This window comes from Sabethes cyaneus, chromosome 2, assembly GCF_943734655.1.
Source record: "Sabethes cyaneus chromosome 2, idSabCyanKW18_F2, whole genome shotgun sequence".
Taxonomy (NCBI): domain Eukaryota; kingdom Metazoa; phylum Arthropoda; class Insecta; order Diptera; family Culicidae; genus Sabethes; species Sabethes cyaneus.
The window spans coordinates 100,613,586-100,634,211 of NC_071354.1; the positions used below are offsets into that span (position 1 = coordinate 100,613,586).

The 20,626-nt window shown below is 40.2% G+C and overlaps 1 protein-coding gene across 1 annotated transcript in view; it reads left to right on the forward strand.

The window, feature by feature from the left end:
• The first annotated feature begins 4,359 nt into the window (after nt 1–4,359).
• The window catches only part of LOC128738726 (small conductance calcium-activated potassium channel protein), a 567,023-nt gene continuing 550,756 nt past the window's right edge, over nt 4,360–20,626 (forward strand). Inside the window, exon 1 of the mRNA XM_053834053.1 lies at nt 4,360–5,152. The gene's annotated coding sequence lies outside the window, so the exon portion shown is untranslated. The remainder of the gene's footprint in view (nt 5,153–20,626) is intronic.

Below are 20,626 nucleotides of genomic sequence, written 5' to 3' on the forward strand. Positions count from 1 at the left end.
TGAAAATATTTTCATGGTTTGCATACTATTCGAATCACAAAATATGTGCCTTTTGTATAGTTTTTATTGAAAGATTGTATTTTGCAAGTTACTCCTGGAATTTCTACGTAAAGTTGAACAATTTTTCCAAATGCACTACAGTATTCGTACAGTCATCGCCATAGTTACCATATGAAATTGTTATTAATAACATACAATCAATTTATCAATTTCACAATGTCTAAATTGCTTCAGACAAAATATATGCGTAAATACCGCAAGCGAATCCGTGAGGAGACATTAACTGTAACAGCCAAGAGGCCAGCGTTGACGGTGGCAGAGTGCTGTAAACTCTACCGTTTGAGAAGAAAAGGAAATCGTAGTGATTCAGTGTATTCTGAAGCGAGAAATACATCATTAGATGGTTAGATCGCATGAAATAGCTGGTCCCTCCAACGTTGAACTGTTGCGTGAGGTGTCCGCTCCGGCGCACGTAGAGGCCAGCGTATCGCCTAAAGTAACAGGTGAATCTTATAGAAGCCGAAAAGATGTAATGTATGGTACGGGATCAGTCAACAGGCATTTTCGGCTTGTTAATATATTTAGCTTGTACCATATTCTACAAAATCAAAGTAGTAAGTGAGTAGTTGGAAATTTATGGATATACTCTAAACGCACGTTCAGCAGATATTTCAACCGATGCGGTTCTCAGACAGGCAGATATCGTTACGCTCAGCGAAATATGGATGGACAGTAATGAAGTTATTGAGATTGAAGGTTTGTTACTTTCTAACATTGTTTGTGCAACTTTGTTTAGTCAACTTTATTACAGGATATATTTGTATCTCAAAACAAAACCGTGTAAATCAACGTGCTGGAGGAGTAGCTATTTATCAAAAATCAACGGCTTCTCCGATATCATCAAACATAATTGAGAAAGCTTACGAACTTCGTAATCCCATGTTATTGGAAGCGGAAGACTATGGTGACATTTGCGCTACAGAAATGCTAATTATCGATTGCACGGCAATTCTATTCTGTGTGTACAGCTCCGAGCACATCCACGAAAATGGTGAAAATGTTTTTACGCGACACTTGTTCAATTATTCGACGAAGGATATTCCAGTAACTGTTACAGGTGACTTCAATGTGAACGTGTTAAAAGAAGAGAACTATAAAATGACTGAACACATGAAATTTAGCCAAGCAAGAAGCAAGAGGCAAGCAACAACTTTAGGCGGGTCTTGTATTGACCTAATATTTGCAAGAACCCACAGCTACCAACTAAACGTTTCATATCGTATTTTTCGTACCATCGTCCACTGTTTACACTATTTTCAAACATTGGCCATCATTAATCATACAATGCTCTTGTTATAATTTAAGGTAATATATTATTACTTACCTTACCAACCGCCAGGGCGAAAACCCGCGCCGAGAATCGCGGTTAACACACACTGACAGACGAACAACGTCACGTGCATTACTTTGCATGTCGTAAGGGCCTGCATAGTGTCGTCGTCCTGCCAGTAAAACCCAGTTATATTTAAACTTCTCGCTCGGTAATCTACAATAGACGTAGGAAGAGGCACAATTTCTGTCTATAACCCAACCATATGCGTCGCTATCTTGATGAGTGGGTTTTGCAGACTCCTTTTGTCCAGCGCCTTTATGGTTTAAAGGTACAAGTACCAGCGAACCATATGCCCTGGCGGGTGGTGTGGGTTCGAATCCGGTTATAATCTCAGATTATAGCTTGGTTCGACTCATGCACCTTCCAGCATTGGACAAAAGGTAGGAGTCAAAACGACTACTTGTTAAGCATAGCTACTAATAACCCCCCACCTCTCCTCACTTTTCCGCTCTTCCCCCTCCTTCACAAAAAAAATTTCATGTCTTTCTCCTACCGTCCCTTTATCGATTGTAGAACCATCGTTTCAAAAAAACTACAAGGTATACAGCCCTAAGGGTTGTACGAAAGGGTGACGTAGGACTATACTGACGTGAATCGCATATCAGTCCCATTTCTATAGAGTTTTCTATATAAATGGGACAGTTATGCGATTCACGGCAGTATATTAGATCATTAGATCAACTAAGTACAACACCTGCAACCATTGAGGCATAGAGATTTCTTTTAAAAATCACTTGTGTGCATTATTAAGGTCGAAATACTAATGAATGAACAGCCCACAGATTATTGTATTAAATTTGATTATGCGTAGCTTGACATGTTTCAATAATCTCACTTTAACTCGCTTGTGGCCTTTAAAAGGGCTATTGGTTACAAATAACATTAACCCATTATGTCCTAGCGTATGAAATTTATAGTAATGGGAAAACTGAATTGGTTGTCATTTTGCTATCATATCCTCATCATATTGCTATCATCATTTAATTTGAATTAATCATTTTACTAGAATAGATTAATAGATATGTAATAGATTAATTCAAATATTGTAGGTTTGTTTACATCATAAATAGACTGCACACTTAAAAAACTCAGCAAAATTTGCCGAGATTTGGACAGCCGAGCGTTCGGTGAAAATTTCAGTTTTGCAAATCGACGTTTGCGGATCTTTACTAACGTTTGGCATCATAAAAAATTTTACCGAACGCTCGGCTGTCCAAATCTCGGCAAAATTTTGCTGACTTCGGCACTTTTTTTAAGTGTGTGTGTTAACACATTTTATTTCAATAAAAATTATTTTGTTTTCAAAGCAAAGTCTGATGCTTCATAGTGCCAATTGGATTCGGTAACAAAACATGATTTCTAGTTGATATCAACAGTAGAATATGTAACAATTTTGGTATAATTTTGTTGTCAAACCTTGCTCGGGAGAGAAGCCTGCTTTTCTTTTCTATGTAAATTCAACATTTGTCCATAATTCACTAATTATATTTTATAAACAACCATTCATTGCGCTATTTCACCCAGTTATCGGATAAGCTTCATCCCTGTTCGCTTTGGATGCACCTCTTGGTTGTACGAGAGCAAATATCTCAACCGCACATTTCTCCCACAACTCAACTGCACACGCTGGCTGCATCGTCGCTACAACTGTTCGTCGCGTTCCGCCACCTTCCAGTCTCGATCGAATTGCGTCCTGCCCTTGGCAACCGCAAAGAAAACATGTCTGATATTTTCCTTCCGATACGTTCTTACATGCCGGCAACATATGGCGCGAGTTTACTGCGCCGGGTTAGTGCTAACGAACACGAACAGTGTGGTGAGGCGGCGAATGGGGTTGGATGTAGGAGATGGGATTTTCGTGTATCAACAAAAGCTCGTGAAAATTCGTTGTATTCCGAGTCTGCGTTGTCCACCCGTTCCGACCGACTACTGATTCGAGTTGAAAGGAACTTGCTGAGGACTCGCTTTTGGCATGAAGTCTTCAGTTTATTTTCAGTTTCCGCCGGAGCAACTATGCCTAGGCAGATTAGACTTTCTCTGTATTACTAAACGAGAAATCTCAAGTGCGTGCTTCAAAATCTTACAATCTTAGCGTACATGAACGAGTGTTGCGCTTCTTCTGCTACTGTTGCTATTGTGGTGTGGTAGTGTGTGTGTTTTGGCAATAGGGCAAAGCAAGAACGACAACATCATAACCGGTCACAGGTTAGTGTTCTGAGCGGGTTTTGGCAATTTGTGAAGCGAAATTCTTGGCCCTAACCAGCCTCCGAGCGGGTGAAGGTGTGAGTTCAAGGTTATTCTTGAAGTTGTGTCGGAGCAAAGTGAGAAATTACTGGTGAAAATTACGGTGATGTTGTCGGCTTTCAGATAAGGGTTGAAACGACGTGCAAACGTTAACAAGGTGGTACAAGAAGTAGTTGATGTTCTCAAATCTCGCTATCAAAGAATAATTTAGTGAAAATCTTTCTATTACTTTAAGACAAAGGTTAGGTGTGTACATGTAGTGGGAAGTTTGACCTACTATCACATATCACCGTTAGTGGGTCATTTATTTGTAATGCTACTTTCGACCGTGTTGCTCTGGTAGACATATGTCATCAACCAACCAAAAAGGTGTCTACGGTACACATGTCATTGGTTTCGTCCTTCAGCTTGACGAAATTAACTGATTTCTATTTGAAGCCCGGAAAACTTGTTCATCGATTCGTTTTGCCGTTAAGCTTAAACCCAGCAGTGTAGTGGGTTGAATTATTAATAAAGCATTACATTTCTGAATAATTAAACGGACTTCCATCGGCCGTCATTCGCCCGGTACGATAGTAGTGAAACTACTCCCGTACTCTAGTGGCAGTAGTACGTACAACGGTCGTGAACGTAAGTCCATAACAACAAGCTGCCACAAGGCGAAGTCGCAGTTTGATTTAGCCGCCGGTTGGCGTACAACCTTCCATGCTTTTCCACAGGATCCTCATGCTGGTCGCAGCGATACAGCGTAATTAGAGTAGCAGCTGCTACTTGCCCCCTGCCGGCCAACCAGACGAATGAAATAAAATGGAATAAAGTTCGTGAACAGCTAAAAATAGTGGTATTTTATAGAAAACTGCTGCTCCCATCTCCTACCCCCCGAAGGGCCTTTCATATCTCAAGTCGGGCCGAAGATCAAGGCATCGAATTGCCTCACAGTGAGTTGATTAATTAGCGTTTGGATTAATGCGCTTCTTCAAAAAACGCGCGGAAAGTGAAATACCGGCAAGGTCATGCCAGCGCAGTGTAAACAGTGAAATATATTTATAATCAATCAGTAGAACTATAAAATTACAAAGGTCAAGTGTTTCACAATTTGTTTTACACCACATCAATTAATCAAAGTGCACCAAATCAGGTAATAAATAATCCAGTAGTGGTGTTTTTATGGAGTAGAATTAAACTAGTAATATCCAACCGTAGTGAATATTAAGTATCGTAGTGGTATTTACGTGTAGAATACACTAGCGTTTATGTGTGATATTTAATCCAAATAATTCATATCAGTAGTCAACAGTTCTGGTAAAGTTTTTCACGCAATTCAGCATCGAGAATAGCACCTAGCGGAGAATATTAGTGATTGGATTAATAATTTATTCGACCAAAAACCACCACGTCAAGAAAGAAAATTATGACGTAGTTTAGGTGGAAAATCAGCACCATATCCCAGCACCCGCCTACGATAGTTTCCAGAAATTTTCTACTATATACAACGCTATAATTATATTACATAAGGTAAGTGGTTATTAAAAGTTGTTCTACTATGCTGAATTTTTAACGAACTGACGACTGGTTCCGACATAGCCGTCTCAATCTAGTTTTGTTACGTTATAGTGATTTAATAGAAGTGAAATAATTTGGCAGTCGAACTTTAGGTTTCAGTCGGATAGTATTTATTAAAAATAAAACTAAAAAAAAATTTTTTATAACGGTAGTTTTTTATAATCGACGGAGAGGACGCTAAAAGAAAGTAATGAAACATATGATAATATCCAAACAGAACGGGACAAGGTGTGAAAGGGAAGGAGCAAAAAATTAGGTAAGGGAGGGTCATAGAGGCAATGATTCAGTAGTTGTGTACCGTCCCTCTTTACCCACCGTCCTCTTCTACTCCGTCCCCTTCGTCGATTGCAAAAACTACCGTTATAACAAATTGATTATAAGCCTGACCTCATTAAAAGTCAAAACAAAAATACGAGGTTGGTCTACGAAATTCTAATTAACAGAGTAGCGTTAATACTGAATGATAGTAACTGAATGTGAGCAATTGTGAAATAGCAGCTGGAGAATGGTGTTTCGTATAAAAGAAGGATTCAATTAGCCGTCTTACTGTAAATGGTCTAATAGAAATTTGGCAGAAAAGCAAATTATAAATGTTCTATGTCCAATTAAAAATTTCAGCCCTTATTTTTACGTAACGTGAAAATGTGTGCGAGAAAATTAATATCCCGCTTTTCATGAATGTTTTTGTAGATTTGGGTGATGAATTTTCATTTGATGTTTTTGTAGATTTGGGTGATCAAATGTTTTAACTGTCATCTATAGCCAACAACAGTTTTCTATTTCGCTCGAAAGTCGCAAAGACGCAAATATGTTATACTTAAATTAAAGCGCGCCGTAACAAAAGGTCCAGTTTTACTCACCAGAATCCTACCACAGGTCCAACGAAGAGTTTTGCGAAGCCGTAGATTTTTGCAAATACCAGCCAGACGAACAAATTACGAAACATAGGGTAGTATAGTTGGTTTTCTTCGATTTGATTTTTATTTGTCCTGGGAAAACAAGGTAATTTTAAATAACTTGAATATCTTTTTGGGTTAGGTTGTGTTTCTTATCGACTGGATTCAATTGTAACTGTTAATATTCGGCAGGGCAGTCTTCGGAGAAATTTATCAAGACTGAAGTTTGATGTTTTACCGACGTTTCGACACCAACAAAGTGTCGAAACGGCGGGAAAATATCAAACTCCAGTCTTGATAAATTTCTCCGAAGACTGCCCTGCCGAATATTAACAGTTATAACTTGAATATCTTTAGGACATGAGATAAACCTGTTGATAATATTAATAAATTAATAAATAAAGTGAGCCTTTATTGATTTCTAAGCAGCGTACGATACAGTCAATCGAGACCAGCTATGGCAGATAATACATGAACACGGTTTTCCGGATAAACTAACGCTACTGATCAGACTTACTTACTAGGGTCGGGTTAGGGGACTAGGGTTGAGACAAGGTGATGGCTTATCCTGCATGCTGTTCACTATCACTCTTGAGAGTGTGATTCGACGAATTAGTTAGCTGGCTTGCCATCCTAAGACAAAGTCTGATGAACAAAGTTTCTCCAATAAACTCGGCGGTGGGCTCCTCTTCAATACCTCGGATACGGCTGATGACATTGTCCGTCGTTACCAGTGAGCCGTGGTAGACAAACTCATAGACTACCTCAAACTCATCGCCGTCGATCGTTACATTACTGCCCAAGCGGTGTCGGTCGGGCTCGGTTCTGCCGGCCTGCATGTACTTTGTTTCAGACGTACACTCAAATCTCGTCTTACGTCCACTATTGGCAGGACGTAAAAACAAAATCGGTCATAAAAAAGAGGACGTAATTCAAATTTTGGACGTGAAACGAGGGGACGTTAATTCAAATTTCGAAGGTGATGTGAACGTAAAACAAAATCACGTAAAATGAAATTTTAGTGTATTTACCTCAAAACAATTGTTTGTACTGTTCAACCATCGCCGCAGATGTTCTGCCGATAATATTCATGTCATCGGCAAAGCAGACGAATTTACTGGATTTGTTGAATATCGTACTTCGTGTGTTGATATTCGCTCGGTTCATAACACCTTGTAGTGCTATGTTGAACAGCAGGCATGAGAGACCATCACCTGGACGAAACCCTCTATGTGATTCCAATGAACTCGCCAATCCATCCGAAATCCGAACGCAGCACTGTCTACCATCCATCGTAGATTTAATCAATTTGATGAGCTTCATGGGGAAGCTGTTTTTATCCATGATTTTCCATAGCTCTTACCGGTCGATGGTATCATATGCGGCTTTGAAATCAACAAACAAATGGTGCTTGGGAAGTTTATATTCACGGCTCTTTTACAGGATCCGCCGCAGTGTAAATATTTGATCCGTTGTAGACCGACCTTCGACGAAGCTGGCTTGATAAGTTCCCACAAATCTGTTCGCAATTGGTGATAGTCGGCGGAAAATGATTTAGAACAGCACTTTATAGGCGGCATTGAGAACGGTAATCGCTGATAATTCTCACAGTTCAACTTGTCGCCATTTTTATAGATCGGGCAGATAACTTCATCTTTCCACTCACTCCTCCGGTAGCTACTCCTACAGAGACTGTAGATTACAGAGGCGCCGAGACACTCAAAAACCGCTAAATTTTGAACGAAAGCGGAGAGTTACCTTTATTTATGATGGTACTCTCCGTTTTGTTTCAAAATTTAGCGGATTTTGAGTGTCTCGGCGCCTCTGTAATCTACAGTCTCTGTAGCTACTCCTTACCCCAATTCTAACGGGTGGCAACTAAAATTTTGGAATTTTTTCGCGACCCTCAACAACAAACGAGCTCAGAGAGAAATGAAAGTATGTATGTGTTAGCTCCCTCTCTCTCTCCTCTTTTTGTTAATATTTTTTGTTTTGTTTATGCTTGCCCAGTTTTGCTAAAAATGGCGTCGAAACAAGAAGCACTTCGGGAGCGCGTTGTACACTTCTACGAAGTGCAATAGAAATCTCCGCAAAAAGTATACGGTACAACATTTAAAAAGCAAGTATGTTGCAGCTTCGACTGTTTACCATATCCTTAGATGCACCAAAACTATTCGCAAGCAAGGTAGTGGAAGACCAGAAAAAATTATGGATCATTCCTGAATACCCATTCAATCCCTTTTTTACCCTAAAATCTCGACCCGAAAAATCTGTCCCAGTGCGCCCAATCGAAGATTTCTTCGGGATTTTGAGGTCCTTGGTGTACAAATACAACTGGAGAGCCTCGAATTGCAAACAGTTAATTCATGGAATCAAGAAGTGCATTCGCAAAGTTGACATGGCGGCCGTACAACGCTCCTGTTTCGGCGTCAAACGAAAGCTTCGCCGAACCGCCGATTACGGACCGTCTTCAAATGTACATTAATTTTGTTCAACAATGGATAATGTATTTTTAATTTCGGTAAATCAGATCTTCTTCATGTATCTTTCTTTTTTTGACAGCTTGAGAAAAAAATTCCAAAATTTTAGTTGCCACCCGTTAACAGTTAGCCGGTGCATTCAAACGGCCAGCTTTTCTGATCCCGTTTTAAGCTCCGCTCCGATGCCATCTTTCCCAGCTGACTTGTCTTAACTTCGCCTATCGTTGGGGGGCTCCATTCCCCGTTTGTTGCTTTCCCCGCCGCCACGGTTCTCTGCCTGGGCGCCATTCAGTTATTCGTCGAAGTGCTGCTCCCACCTATCGGTCACCTCACGATCGTCGAACCTTTGCGTTTCCTGAGAACGATGCAGCCGCTCCAACTCTGCATATTACTGCTCTTCCAGGTAGCGCTTTTTCTTCCGGAAGATTTGGTTTTGCTGCATCTTCTTCTGTTTGTGGCTTTCCGCGTTCTGACGTGTGGCATTGCGCATCTTGGCCGCCCGCGCAGCGTTCTCCTCATCCTTCACCCTCCTACATTCATCGTTAAACCAATCGTTCCGCTGATTCCGGGCCACATGCCCGATGGAGCTCTCCGCTACACTGCTGATGGCTGTTTTGATGGTGTTCCAACAGTTCTCGTGGGGGGCTCTGTCCAGCTCATCCACTTCTGGCTGCGTAGCTTCAAGTGAATGCGCGTAGTTTGCGGCGACGTCTGGCTGCTTCAGTCGCGTGAGATCTAACCGAGGCTGGCATGGGTACCGAATGTTATTCACAACGGGGAGTTTTGGGCGCATCCTAATCATCACTAGGTAGTGGTCCGAGTCAACGTTACCGCTTCGATAGGATCTGACGTTGATAATGTCTGAGAAGTGCCGACTGTCGATCAAAATGTGGTCGATCTGTGATTCTGTCTGATTTGGTGACCTCCAGGTGTAGGGTATTGTCGTCATCGTCGGGCCACTGTTATGGTCGGGCCATCACGATTTTACAGTCTTAGTAACTCATGATATCTATGATACAACCATTGTAAAACTCCTTACTGTGATAGCTAACTTTTCACAATATTGTGAGTTTCAATCGTGTATTCAAAACACCCGTACTGAATTCAGTGACTAAATCTTACAAAAAAAGTTTTCCAGGCGCAGTGAACTTTTTATCAAGAAATGATTCATGAAATGCAATTAACGAGCTAAATTTTGAAAATGTATGAAGTGTGTTGTGCTGCACACGAAGACTATAGAAAAATCCCCTCCAGTATGCTGTTTGGGCAGGCTAAGGTGAAATACTAGAAACGTGCTATTTGTAAAGGTCGGGCCACCTGAGTAGTAGTGGTTGGGCCACCATAATTTTAAGCGCAGAAGCGCAATAATCGCTAGAGAATGTCAGTCACGTAAAATGTGATGAAATAAAGCAAAATTAATACGATGAAAACCTAGATTTTTGTTGTTTTTTTTTCATTGTGGTTGTACACTTCGGAAAAGACGATTGTAGCAATATTGATTTTACAAGATCGCCAAAATTTCGCTAAAATGCAATTAAAAATAGGGTATTTGTACCTATATGAGCCGTTGTTCACGGAATTCATTCTTTTCATGTCTCTGTATAGAAATTCAATACGTATGTCTTAGATTTTTTACGGTGGTCCAACCTGCACAACATGGCACGACTATGACAACATTTTTTGTCTTCACGTAAATGCCTATAACTTTTTTATTTTTTAAGCAATCAGTTCAAAACTTTCCGGAAATAAACCTTATTCTTAGACCTTTGCAACGATGTATTTAGATTTCAAAAATTCCTTTTGAAACGAAAGTTATGGACGAATTCCAAAACGTGGCCCAACCACGACGACACTCCCCTACTTGTGAAGGATTATGTGCTGGAAACAGGTACTACGAACGGCCAAGTTCTTGGAGGCGGCAAAGTCGATAAGTCTGAGGCCCATTTCATTGTTCCACTGGTGTGCGCTGAGCCCTTCAATCACCGGTTTGTATTTCTTCTCCTGGCCGATCTGAGCATTGAAATCTCCGATGATGATCTTGATATCATGTTTTGGGCAGCGGTCGTATTCACTCTCCAACTGCGCGTAGAATTCATCCTTGTCGTTATGGGTACTTCTGAGGTGAGGGCTGTGCACGTTGATGATGCTTATATTGAAGATCCGGCCCTTGATTCTCAACGCGCACATTCGAGGATTGATTGGCCACCGCCCAATCACCTGTTTCCGCATTTTGCCCATCACTATGAAAGCTGTACCAAGCTCGTGTGTTGCCGCAGCTCTGGTAGATGGTATATCCATCTCTGAACGTACGTACCGTTGAGTTCTTCCAGCACACCTCCTACAGCGCTACGACCGACGTCGAACTTGCGTCTCTTCAATACGTTGGAGAGCACTCGAGTGCTCCCTTAGAAGCTGAGAGATCGGCAGTTCCACGTTTCGAGTTTACAATCCATAGTCCTTTTTCGTCGCGTGGGTCTATTCCGATTGTTCCAGTTAGAATTTCCTTGTTCTTCGTTCCGTGCTTTAGTTTTTTTTCCTGGTGGCGGCTTGCAAAGCCTGCTAGACCAACCCTCTGCTTCGCCGGAGGGCTAACGAAGTTCGAAGCTGATACCACGAGCTAAGAAAAGGTAAAGTAAGTAAATTCTTTATAGCCAGCAACACAGCTTGGGCGTTGGCACGTCGTCTTTCAAGAGTTTCCAAATGAAGCAAGCGACAACGTTCCTCAAAAGGTGGTAACTTTCTCAGAAACCCGCCACGCCATGGAAGACTACGCAAAGCATACCGTAAACATTTCTTAAGTACTGCAGCGTACTGTTCTGTACTATTCTGGCCACCCAAATTTGTTGTGTAAGGACACCAGATCACAGAACCAAACTCCAAAATACATCTTACAAGTGAATATAGTACAATGACCGAAAACAGTACGGGTCGCGGTACTTTTTAGCGAGTTTAAAAATTAATTCATCTTTCCATTGGGTAGGCAATTTACACTGCTGGATTGAAGCATTGAACCATAGAAAAAGAGGTCTAGCAAGAAAAGTAGAACACTTTTTCGGGATGCAAGTTGGAATGCCGTCAGGTCCAACCACTAATGAATATTGAGGTTGACGACTTCGTTAGGAATGTTTTTAACAGCGGAGGCAATTCGTTCCAAGGAAGCAAGAAAACTAATAAAAGCCTGCATAAAGTGTATTGCAAAGATTTATTTATAACGTATTTATCGCGCTTTACGGCTTTGGCTTTATGATAGTCCAGATACAAATATATAGGCAGGTCGTCTTCATTTTTCTTAGAATTGACACATGACAGAAACTTCTTCGGATTTCTGCGAAAGTTTTCTTACATACGAGTATACTGTTTACGCTAGAAAATCACTACAGGCAAACCGCTAGAAAATCACTACAGATTAAAGTGTCGCTTTGTGACGTGACAGCGCGATCTTTGAAATAGGTGCAGAGCAGCAGATCTTGTACGTTTCAATCGACGGAGATCGGCATCAAACATGATAAAAGGTTCAGTCGCCTCGGTAATCGAGTAAATCTGGTTCTTGTAGTAAATCAGCAACGGGAGTAGAACTGGAAACTCTGGAAACAAGCAGTTGATACAGATTATATTCAAATTGATATAGACAATTCAACAACAATAGTAAATTATAAATTTGTGAAACAAACTGTTGAACATTTGCGATATGTCACTTATACAATTCGACGTATCTACATTCGTAGTTCTACGTCAATTTGACGTTCGTGTCCTTCATACTTCTTCATTAACTGTAAAAACCTAAAACACGTGTTGTGTTGCATAAGAATTAGTTTTATCTAAGCTCATGCTGAAGTACTTGTTGGTCGAGTATATTTTTACTAATTTTAGGAATCACAACACCGTGATACTCTACACACTATGCATCGTTTTTCAAATAGAGTGCAACTTAAAATACTGCGTGGACGGTGTGAAACAACTCAGTTGAATTTCGAATCAGAAAGGTTAGTTTCGGGTCGATTCACGTACTTTCATGCAATGACTTAAATAGTTACCTAGTGTAAGCGAATCTCAAAACGTGGTGTTATGCCTCGTGGTAGGCAAAGAACGCACAAACAGAACACTTCAAGTCTGTTGTATTTAGCATGTTAATTAAAATTGCACTTTCGCACGAATTGCAACAGGCATACTTTTCCAGGGTAACATTTTTTTTCTTTCCCTCTATTACAATCACGGAATTGTGAGCTAATTTCTGGTGCAGCCATATCCTGCTAGAAAACAGCCGGAATTGGGTCAGGAAGCAAACGCAACACAAATTTGATGAAACAATTCGGAGTTGTTTGTACGAGGGTGTGGTTAGAGGCGGTATGGCGACAAGAAAAAACCTCAATACTAATTCCACAGAACGTTTAACAAAACGTAAGCTACAGAACCGTTTTAACGATCGCTTTTTGTTTTTGGACCTCATAAACTTTTGCTGGTTTAGTACCATACCACTGTTGACATCCTTTTAGTGAGTCATCCTCGTGAAAACTTCACCAACTATGATTTGTTTTGAGGTGATATACCTATATGTAGGCCTACATAGTTTTCGTGTCGGAGAAACAGACATGTTGTTCCTAGCCGTATTCACTTGTATTACTTGGGAACAGTCGAGGTTAACGCTGAAACAACAAACCTACTAAATATTTGACGCTGGCACTGTTTGTTTCATCAATTAGGGCAACAAGATGCGGTGACGTGAAAAACGGATCTGCTCGATTGCAAACTATGAAAGTGAGAAATAACCAGAGCGTAGCTGATCAAATACAAATGAGCTGCCTCTTCTTGGCAATAACACTAGTCCATAAATAAATGTCCGAAGTAAAAAAAAACTGCATCCGTCGTACGATCCGATCCTAACCATTGCAAATGGAATAGATGAAAATGGTTAGTGGATACGTGGAAAAATAATGTCATCATCGTGCATGTTTCAACGGATACGCCAGCGGATTGCCCTCAGACGCAAAACCAACTTCTGTTTGCCATTTTATACCAGTACACGAATCAAATGCAGGCGGTACATTTTTCACTCGGAAGTGGACCCCTTGCGCCCCGGAAAGCACATCAGATTTACGGGGCGTAAAATGCAATGCTAATTCTGGTGTCAACACCTGGGGCGCCGACTTGTATTTTGTCGGTTCACCTAGTTTGGAAGCTCTACATCTCGAATGTGAATTTTTCCTTTCCATGGTTGGAAAAGTAGTAGGTATTAGCATGCAGAAAGGTGCACTCGCAAGTTGCACATTCTCGGGCAAACCGTATACATAGTTCGACGATATGCGGTGAAGTACCAACGAAGAAAATCGGAATTTGCTTAACAAAAGCATAAGATACCATCAGGTTTCTGAAAAAAATAAATATATGCAGACCGGCTGTATGCAGCACGTACTTCAACTTTTTTCTGTTGCATTCATAACGTTTAAGCATAAGGTTTTTAAGTGTTTTTGATAGATTTATTTATGGTTCCTGTTTTTGAGATACAATGTTTTTCAGAAATACAGAGTATGGAATTTGGATAATAAAGGGAGATGCGAGGTTCAGTTTTTTGAACTGCAAAGAAATGGATATGTCTGGCAACACAAAAAGGCAACGTTTAAACGTGGACAATCTGTTTTTGAAACCTGGTATTCTGTTTTTATTTGACAGACTTTGCACTCAGTTGCTGAAGTACAAGATAATTGCGTGACTATCCGCTATGATCCCTTTTTGACGTTAACACGCTAACACTTGGAGGGCACATCATAAAAATACAAAAAGCAAAAACGGACCTTTTCAATGTTTCTGCAATTTTGCAAAAAATTAGCTTATATCCAATAAATTTCCCAAATAACTTTTAAAAAACAAAGCCTTGGGTTTATACCGTCTTTAGACATTACTGTTCTTTATCGACAGATTTCGCAGCCGGCTATTAGAGTACAGGAAAATTACGGGGCCAGTGCACCGATCCTACTGACTCTATCCAGCAGGCACTGCCTAGCCGAGACTCGAACATACGATGGCTGGCTTGTTAGACCAGCATTGTACCTCGAAGCTAACTGGGCGGTAAAAAACTTTCAAAAAAAGCTATCATTTTTCATATTAATACGTAAAATCGATACCGTGCACCATGGTACACAACCTGTTTTACTTAATTAGCGTTTAAAGTCTAGAGCAGTCGTCACATAACGTAATAAGCTGATAAAGCTTAGTGTCATTCGCATAAAAAATAGTCGTGTGCCAGGTAGTAAAAGTTTAATGATATTTAAAGGGTCGTTAATAAAAAAAAAAAAAAAAAAAAAAAAAGTTTAATGATATTGTTGATAAACAGCGAAAACAGTAAGGGTCCCAGGATTGGGCAAAATTTCCGAAAGTATCGATAATTGAATATCAATATCAAATCTGCCGTTGTATCGACACCGTCGATATATCGTTCGTGAAGCATCGATATTAGATTTATCGATACTATTTAAGGTGGCATTCTGGGACTAGGATATGCTACACAAAAAACGGATTCATAAAAATTAATCAATAAAAACATGTTGAGCAAAGAGAGTGCCCCCAAAACACGCACGCAACACATCACTCGCTCCAGTGCAGCTCTATTTCGGACACGTAGCTTTGTACGGAATACCGCACTCGTGCACCACCTGCCACAGCTGTTTGCGTCCGACTGAATCATGTGCTGCCCAGGAATCCACAAAAATATGATAGGTTGTACTCCCGATACATCTGGTGACCTGCCGAAGAGTAAAAATTTGATCCGAAGTAGCACGGGCTTCCATAAAGCCCACCTGGTACTACCCTACGAACTCTCCTGCCAACGGGGATAGATGACGCAACAAAATCTGGTAGAGCACCCTGTTGGTGCTGCGGTAATTATAGCCATCTATCCGAGATGGGACACACCCTTAATCCACTCGTCCGGCAGCTTTCTCCCAAACCCCTGAAACCATCCAGTGATGTGTCGTTGCTGGCCGTTCTTGGCCATTCCTGCAGAGTTCCGCCGGGAGTTGCTCCTTTCCGGTTCTAGCTCTTCTTGGTCTCTGTCCCACGGCTGCCACTTTCACCGTTTTTATGGCGCGTAAAAAGCTGAAAAGTCTTTGTTATTGCCGTCAACACCCAATACTACTCTCGGTGCTCTCTGGTCAGTTCTGAATTGTTGAAAATCGCGTATCGTATGCACTTACTGTTCAATAAACGTTAAACATGTAAGTGACATTGTTCAACGTTTCACATAAGAGTCAATTCCAATAAAGTAAATTTGGGAATTAAGCTTAGTAGACACCTGAAAAGAAAACAGCACCAGAAAAAATCCTTAAGGAGTATACCTTGAAGTAGCAAGTATTTTTTATGGGGAATTCCCTTTCTTTCGTCAAAAAGCGTCTGTTTGTCTGTGGTTATATTTTTTCAGTTGAATATCCCGCTTTATCAAAACAGTATCGGAATGAAATTATCGATTTAGCATAATATCGACATCGTAAGTATCGATGAAATATATCGAAATATCGGCCTTCGCGTATCGATATCACGGGTATACGCCATGGATCACGGGTAATACGCCAGGATACTATCTTGAGGGACTTTGGAATTGTTACTGAACCAACTGGACCGGGACCAGCCCAACTTTACAACAATTTTCTAGCAACAATTTACAAATAAGATTCTATTGTTTGAGTTAGTCACCGTTCGCTTTATAATCTGAGTTTCTTGATATTTTCGGTGAAAATTAGACCAATACTGTGTTTTCAGCGGACGTTTCGACCTACTATTCTTCGGTCATTGACTACGCATTAACACGTACATTCTCTACCTCGTCATCTATCTATCTATCTAACTGAATTTGTCAGTTAGGTCACGGTACTATAGGCAGTACTGAATTTTATAGCCAAATCACGGTTCGACAGATTGGGATTCCTCTTAATGGTCTTCAAAATCTTACCACGTAGTTTCCGGTCGACAGTTCCACTTCGAATCGTCGTCAATGTTTCCTTATACCTTTTGATAACGCGCCATACAGTATTTCTGGGCAATTTCAGCTGTTTAGCTAGCCTAGATGCAGACCACAATGGATTTTCCAAATACCTGTGCACAATTTTTCCCCTTCTTTCGGTTTCCATGTTGTTTGTTTAAAAAATACAGTCGTTGGAATGTCAAAAATACATAGGTGAAGCTAACAAAATTTCCGACACGTGGGGCGCCAAGAACTTCCAAATCCGTCTACCAAGAGCGCCACAATATGAGCAATAGTAAATTCCAATTCTAAATGAAGCAAGCTTTATGAATGATAATAAATTGTAAATTATCATTTTAAATTAAAATCTATGGCGAACCAACTGTGGATTAAGTTTTTGCTTTTAGCACTCATTTTTTATTGCTTCGGGATTATTCTAGTACCGTCAAATGTGTATGGCTTTGTGAAAGACTATAGTTCTAGCACAATTTCCCAATGCTGCTAAAAAACGAGCAGCGACGGTATATTTTCCGTTGTTTTTTACGCTCAAAGAGAAAGCAAATAGAATCTGCCTGAAGATACGTGAAGTTTATGCTGCTTGATTGTATAACAAAGCGCACGTGGGAAACTTGGTTGAGAAAAATAGTTGCGACCATTTCCATCCTTGGTGATGATCACGTATGAAAACCAGGATTGAAACAAATCATCCTAGGAATCCACGAGAAATGGAAGCAAGATATACAATTGTGCTATGAATTTTAAGCGTAACAATCAGGATGTGCTGCGGGAGATGGAATGTAATAACGACACTATTCATTTGATGAAGAACGGAAAATTAGATTTTGATAGTGATTTAAATTATTGAAGCTGGTGCATCTGCATTGATTTGAAAACCACTGTTTCATAGCGTTAAGTTGTGATAATTTGAATGAGAAAACCAAAAATAAAATACATTTCAAATAATAATTAAATAAGTGATTTTCGTTTATTATCAGTAGAATTATGGCCGTTGACTAAGGCAATAGGCCAATATCGTTGACTAAGGCCAATATCTAGCAACATCGACTAAGTAATTAACCGGTAGGTAGCCACATCACTATCCAGTCGAATTGTCAACAACTAGATTGCCTCTAGCGGTTAAGTTTTTTTTATAAAATTGTTTATGATATCAGCTTTTCCTCTATTTTGCGTTAAACATGGTAAACATTACATACCCATACTTAACATACTCAACATGGTCGTATTTCGAAATATTCAACTTTCACGTATATAATCAACTAATATTAATTTGATTGCCAAATCCTTTCGCGTCGAAAGTCATGATTGTTTTGCGTTATCTGAGTAAATTGAAGCCATTTTAAGCTCTTTCACATAGCTGAATAAAACAAAACTAATCAGCCGTCGAGTTTCGTCGGTTAGGGCAGCATTCAACCGTGCCACATAGATGTGAATCCTTACGAAAGCACCAGCGTGTAATTGAGCCGTACGGCTTTCGCGATTAGCTCGAATGTGACTGCATCATCAAAACAGCTCTTTGTTTGATATTTTATTTGAGCGGGATGTTTTCCATCGAGGTTTGTATAATGCATCGGATAATATCCAAATAGACTAATCTCAAGTTTTTTAGTCTTGACCTTGAAATGCGGTCATACATATATATTAATATTTTTTGAAACGATGGTTCTACAATTGATGAAGGGACGGTACGGGAAAGACGACCCTTCATCAATTGTAGAACCATCGTTTCAAAAAATATTAATATATATGCATGACCGCATTTCAAGGTGGCCAAAATTTTAAATGTTCTCCATGTTCTTTTGATGGGCATGAAATGGGGAAGGCAAACGAGAAAGCGGCCAACATAGCTTTCGCCAGCCCAAGCTCCTACCTAGCGCCTCCATGCGACCATACCCGGTAATACTCTATTGAGTAACTAAGCTAGGAGGTGCGATGCCGCGTGGTTCCCAGATGCCTGATCTCAAAACTGAGATTTTGGGCAGACGGCTGAACCACAAGGACTTGGTAGCAGGTAAGCCTAATATGTTATTTTGATTATTTATTTCGTTTTAGCTCATCAAGTATGTCCTACTGTACAATGAAAACTTTGGTCTTAACAAGTTTAAATAATGCACATGGATATCGGAACGAAAACTTAAATTATTGGATATTAGATGAACTGATGAAAATTCAAATGACGCAATTATGTTTCACTCAATGGATTGTTGGTGAGATTGTTCTATTTTTGCCCATTTATACTCATTATATCTATACCTATAAAGAAGGATTTCTGTCTGTCTGTCTGTCTGTCTGTCTGTCTGTCCTGTGTTCCTTATAGAATCAAAAACTACTGAACCAATCGGCGTGAAAATTTACATGTAGAGGTTTTTGGGGCCAGGAAAGGTTTTAGTGATGGTTAGAGACCCCTCCCCCCACTAAGAGGGGGAGCTCCCATATAAATGAAACACAAATTTCTGCATAACTCGAGAACTAATCAAGCAAATAGAACCAAATTTGGCATGTGGGTGTTTTCGGTGACAAGAATTTATTCTAGGGTAATTTGAGACCCCTCCCCTCTTTATAAGGGGAATTATAACTCCTCTCCCCTTTAAGAGGGGGGGTTTCCATACAAATTTCCTCATAACTCGAGAACTAATCAAGCAAATGGAACCAAATTTGGCATGTGAAGGTTTTCGAGAGCAAGAAAATTTTCTATGGTGAATTATAACCCCTCCCCACTTTAAGAGGAGGGGCTCCTGTACAAATGAAATACAAATTTCCTCTTAACTCGAGAACTAATCAAGCGAATTGAACCAAATTTGGCATGTGTGTGTTTTTGGAGACAATTTTTTTTCAATGATGAATTGGGACCCCTCCCCACTTTAGGAGGGGGGGTCCTATACAAACGAAATACAAATTTCCTCATAACTCGAGAACTAATCCAGCAAATGGAACCAAATTTGGCGTGTAGGTGTTTTTGGAGGCAAGAATTTTTCTGTGATGAATTAGGACCTCTTCCCACATTAGGAGGGGGGGCTCCAATACAAATGAAATACAAATTTCCCCATAACTCGAGAACTAATCAAGCAAATAGAACCAAATTCGGCATGTGGAGGTTTTTGGAGGCAAAAATATTTTCTACGGTGAATTAGGATCCTTCCACACTCCAAGAGGGGGGGCTTCTACACAAATGAAATACAAATTTCCTCATAATTCGAGAACTAATCAAGCAAATGGAACCATATTTGGCATGTGAGAGTTTTAGATGGCAGAATGTTTTTTCTGTGGTGTATTACGACCCCTTTCCCTTTTAAGAGGGTGGGCTCCCATACAAATGAAATACAGATTTCCTTATAATTTGAGTACTAATCAAGCAAATGGAACCAAATTTAGCATGTAGGAGATTTTTGAGTCTTGAATTTATTTATGATAGTTAGAGACCTCTCACCCCTGTGGTAGGGGGATATGGACTCTCATACAAATAAAACAGAAATTTTTGCGAAACTCAAAAACTAATCCAACTCGAGAAATTCGAGACTCTTCCATAAAACATTAATCAATAACAAGACCACAAAAACTATCTATAGTAACACTAGATCATTCAGGACGAGCCGGTCGCGAGTGTTGCCGGTGACCCGCCGTCGGAAGCGCCGCCCACTGGGGGGCTTGCAAAACTCGAGATAGTGACAAAGATCATCCGAGATTCATGATTTATGTACAACACAGGTTAATTTGTGGCAATACGAAGTTTGTCGGGTCAGCTAGTACTATATATACATGCTTTATTATTGAATCCTCATGATCCTTATTGTTTACCTTGCCTACTAACACGATATCCTCTGTTTTCCTGTAACATCTATGAAAGTCGTATGGGTTCCCTGTACTTTCAAAAGTAGATGCTATCACTAACATTCCTAACCACTTCCCCTGCGGTTGCTCGGACGTAGCCAGCAACTAACCAACCGATTACTAAACTAAACTAAACTAAATAACTAGAAGTTATTGAGTACTATCTGTTACTATATAAATTTCCATAAGTTTATTAGTTGGACTAGCTGATTGCCCGATCTTACTCGGGGCCCCTTTGCCTCTCAGTCACTTA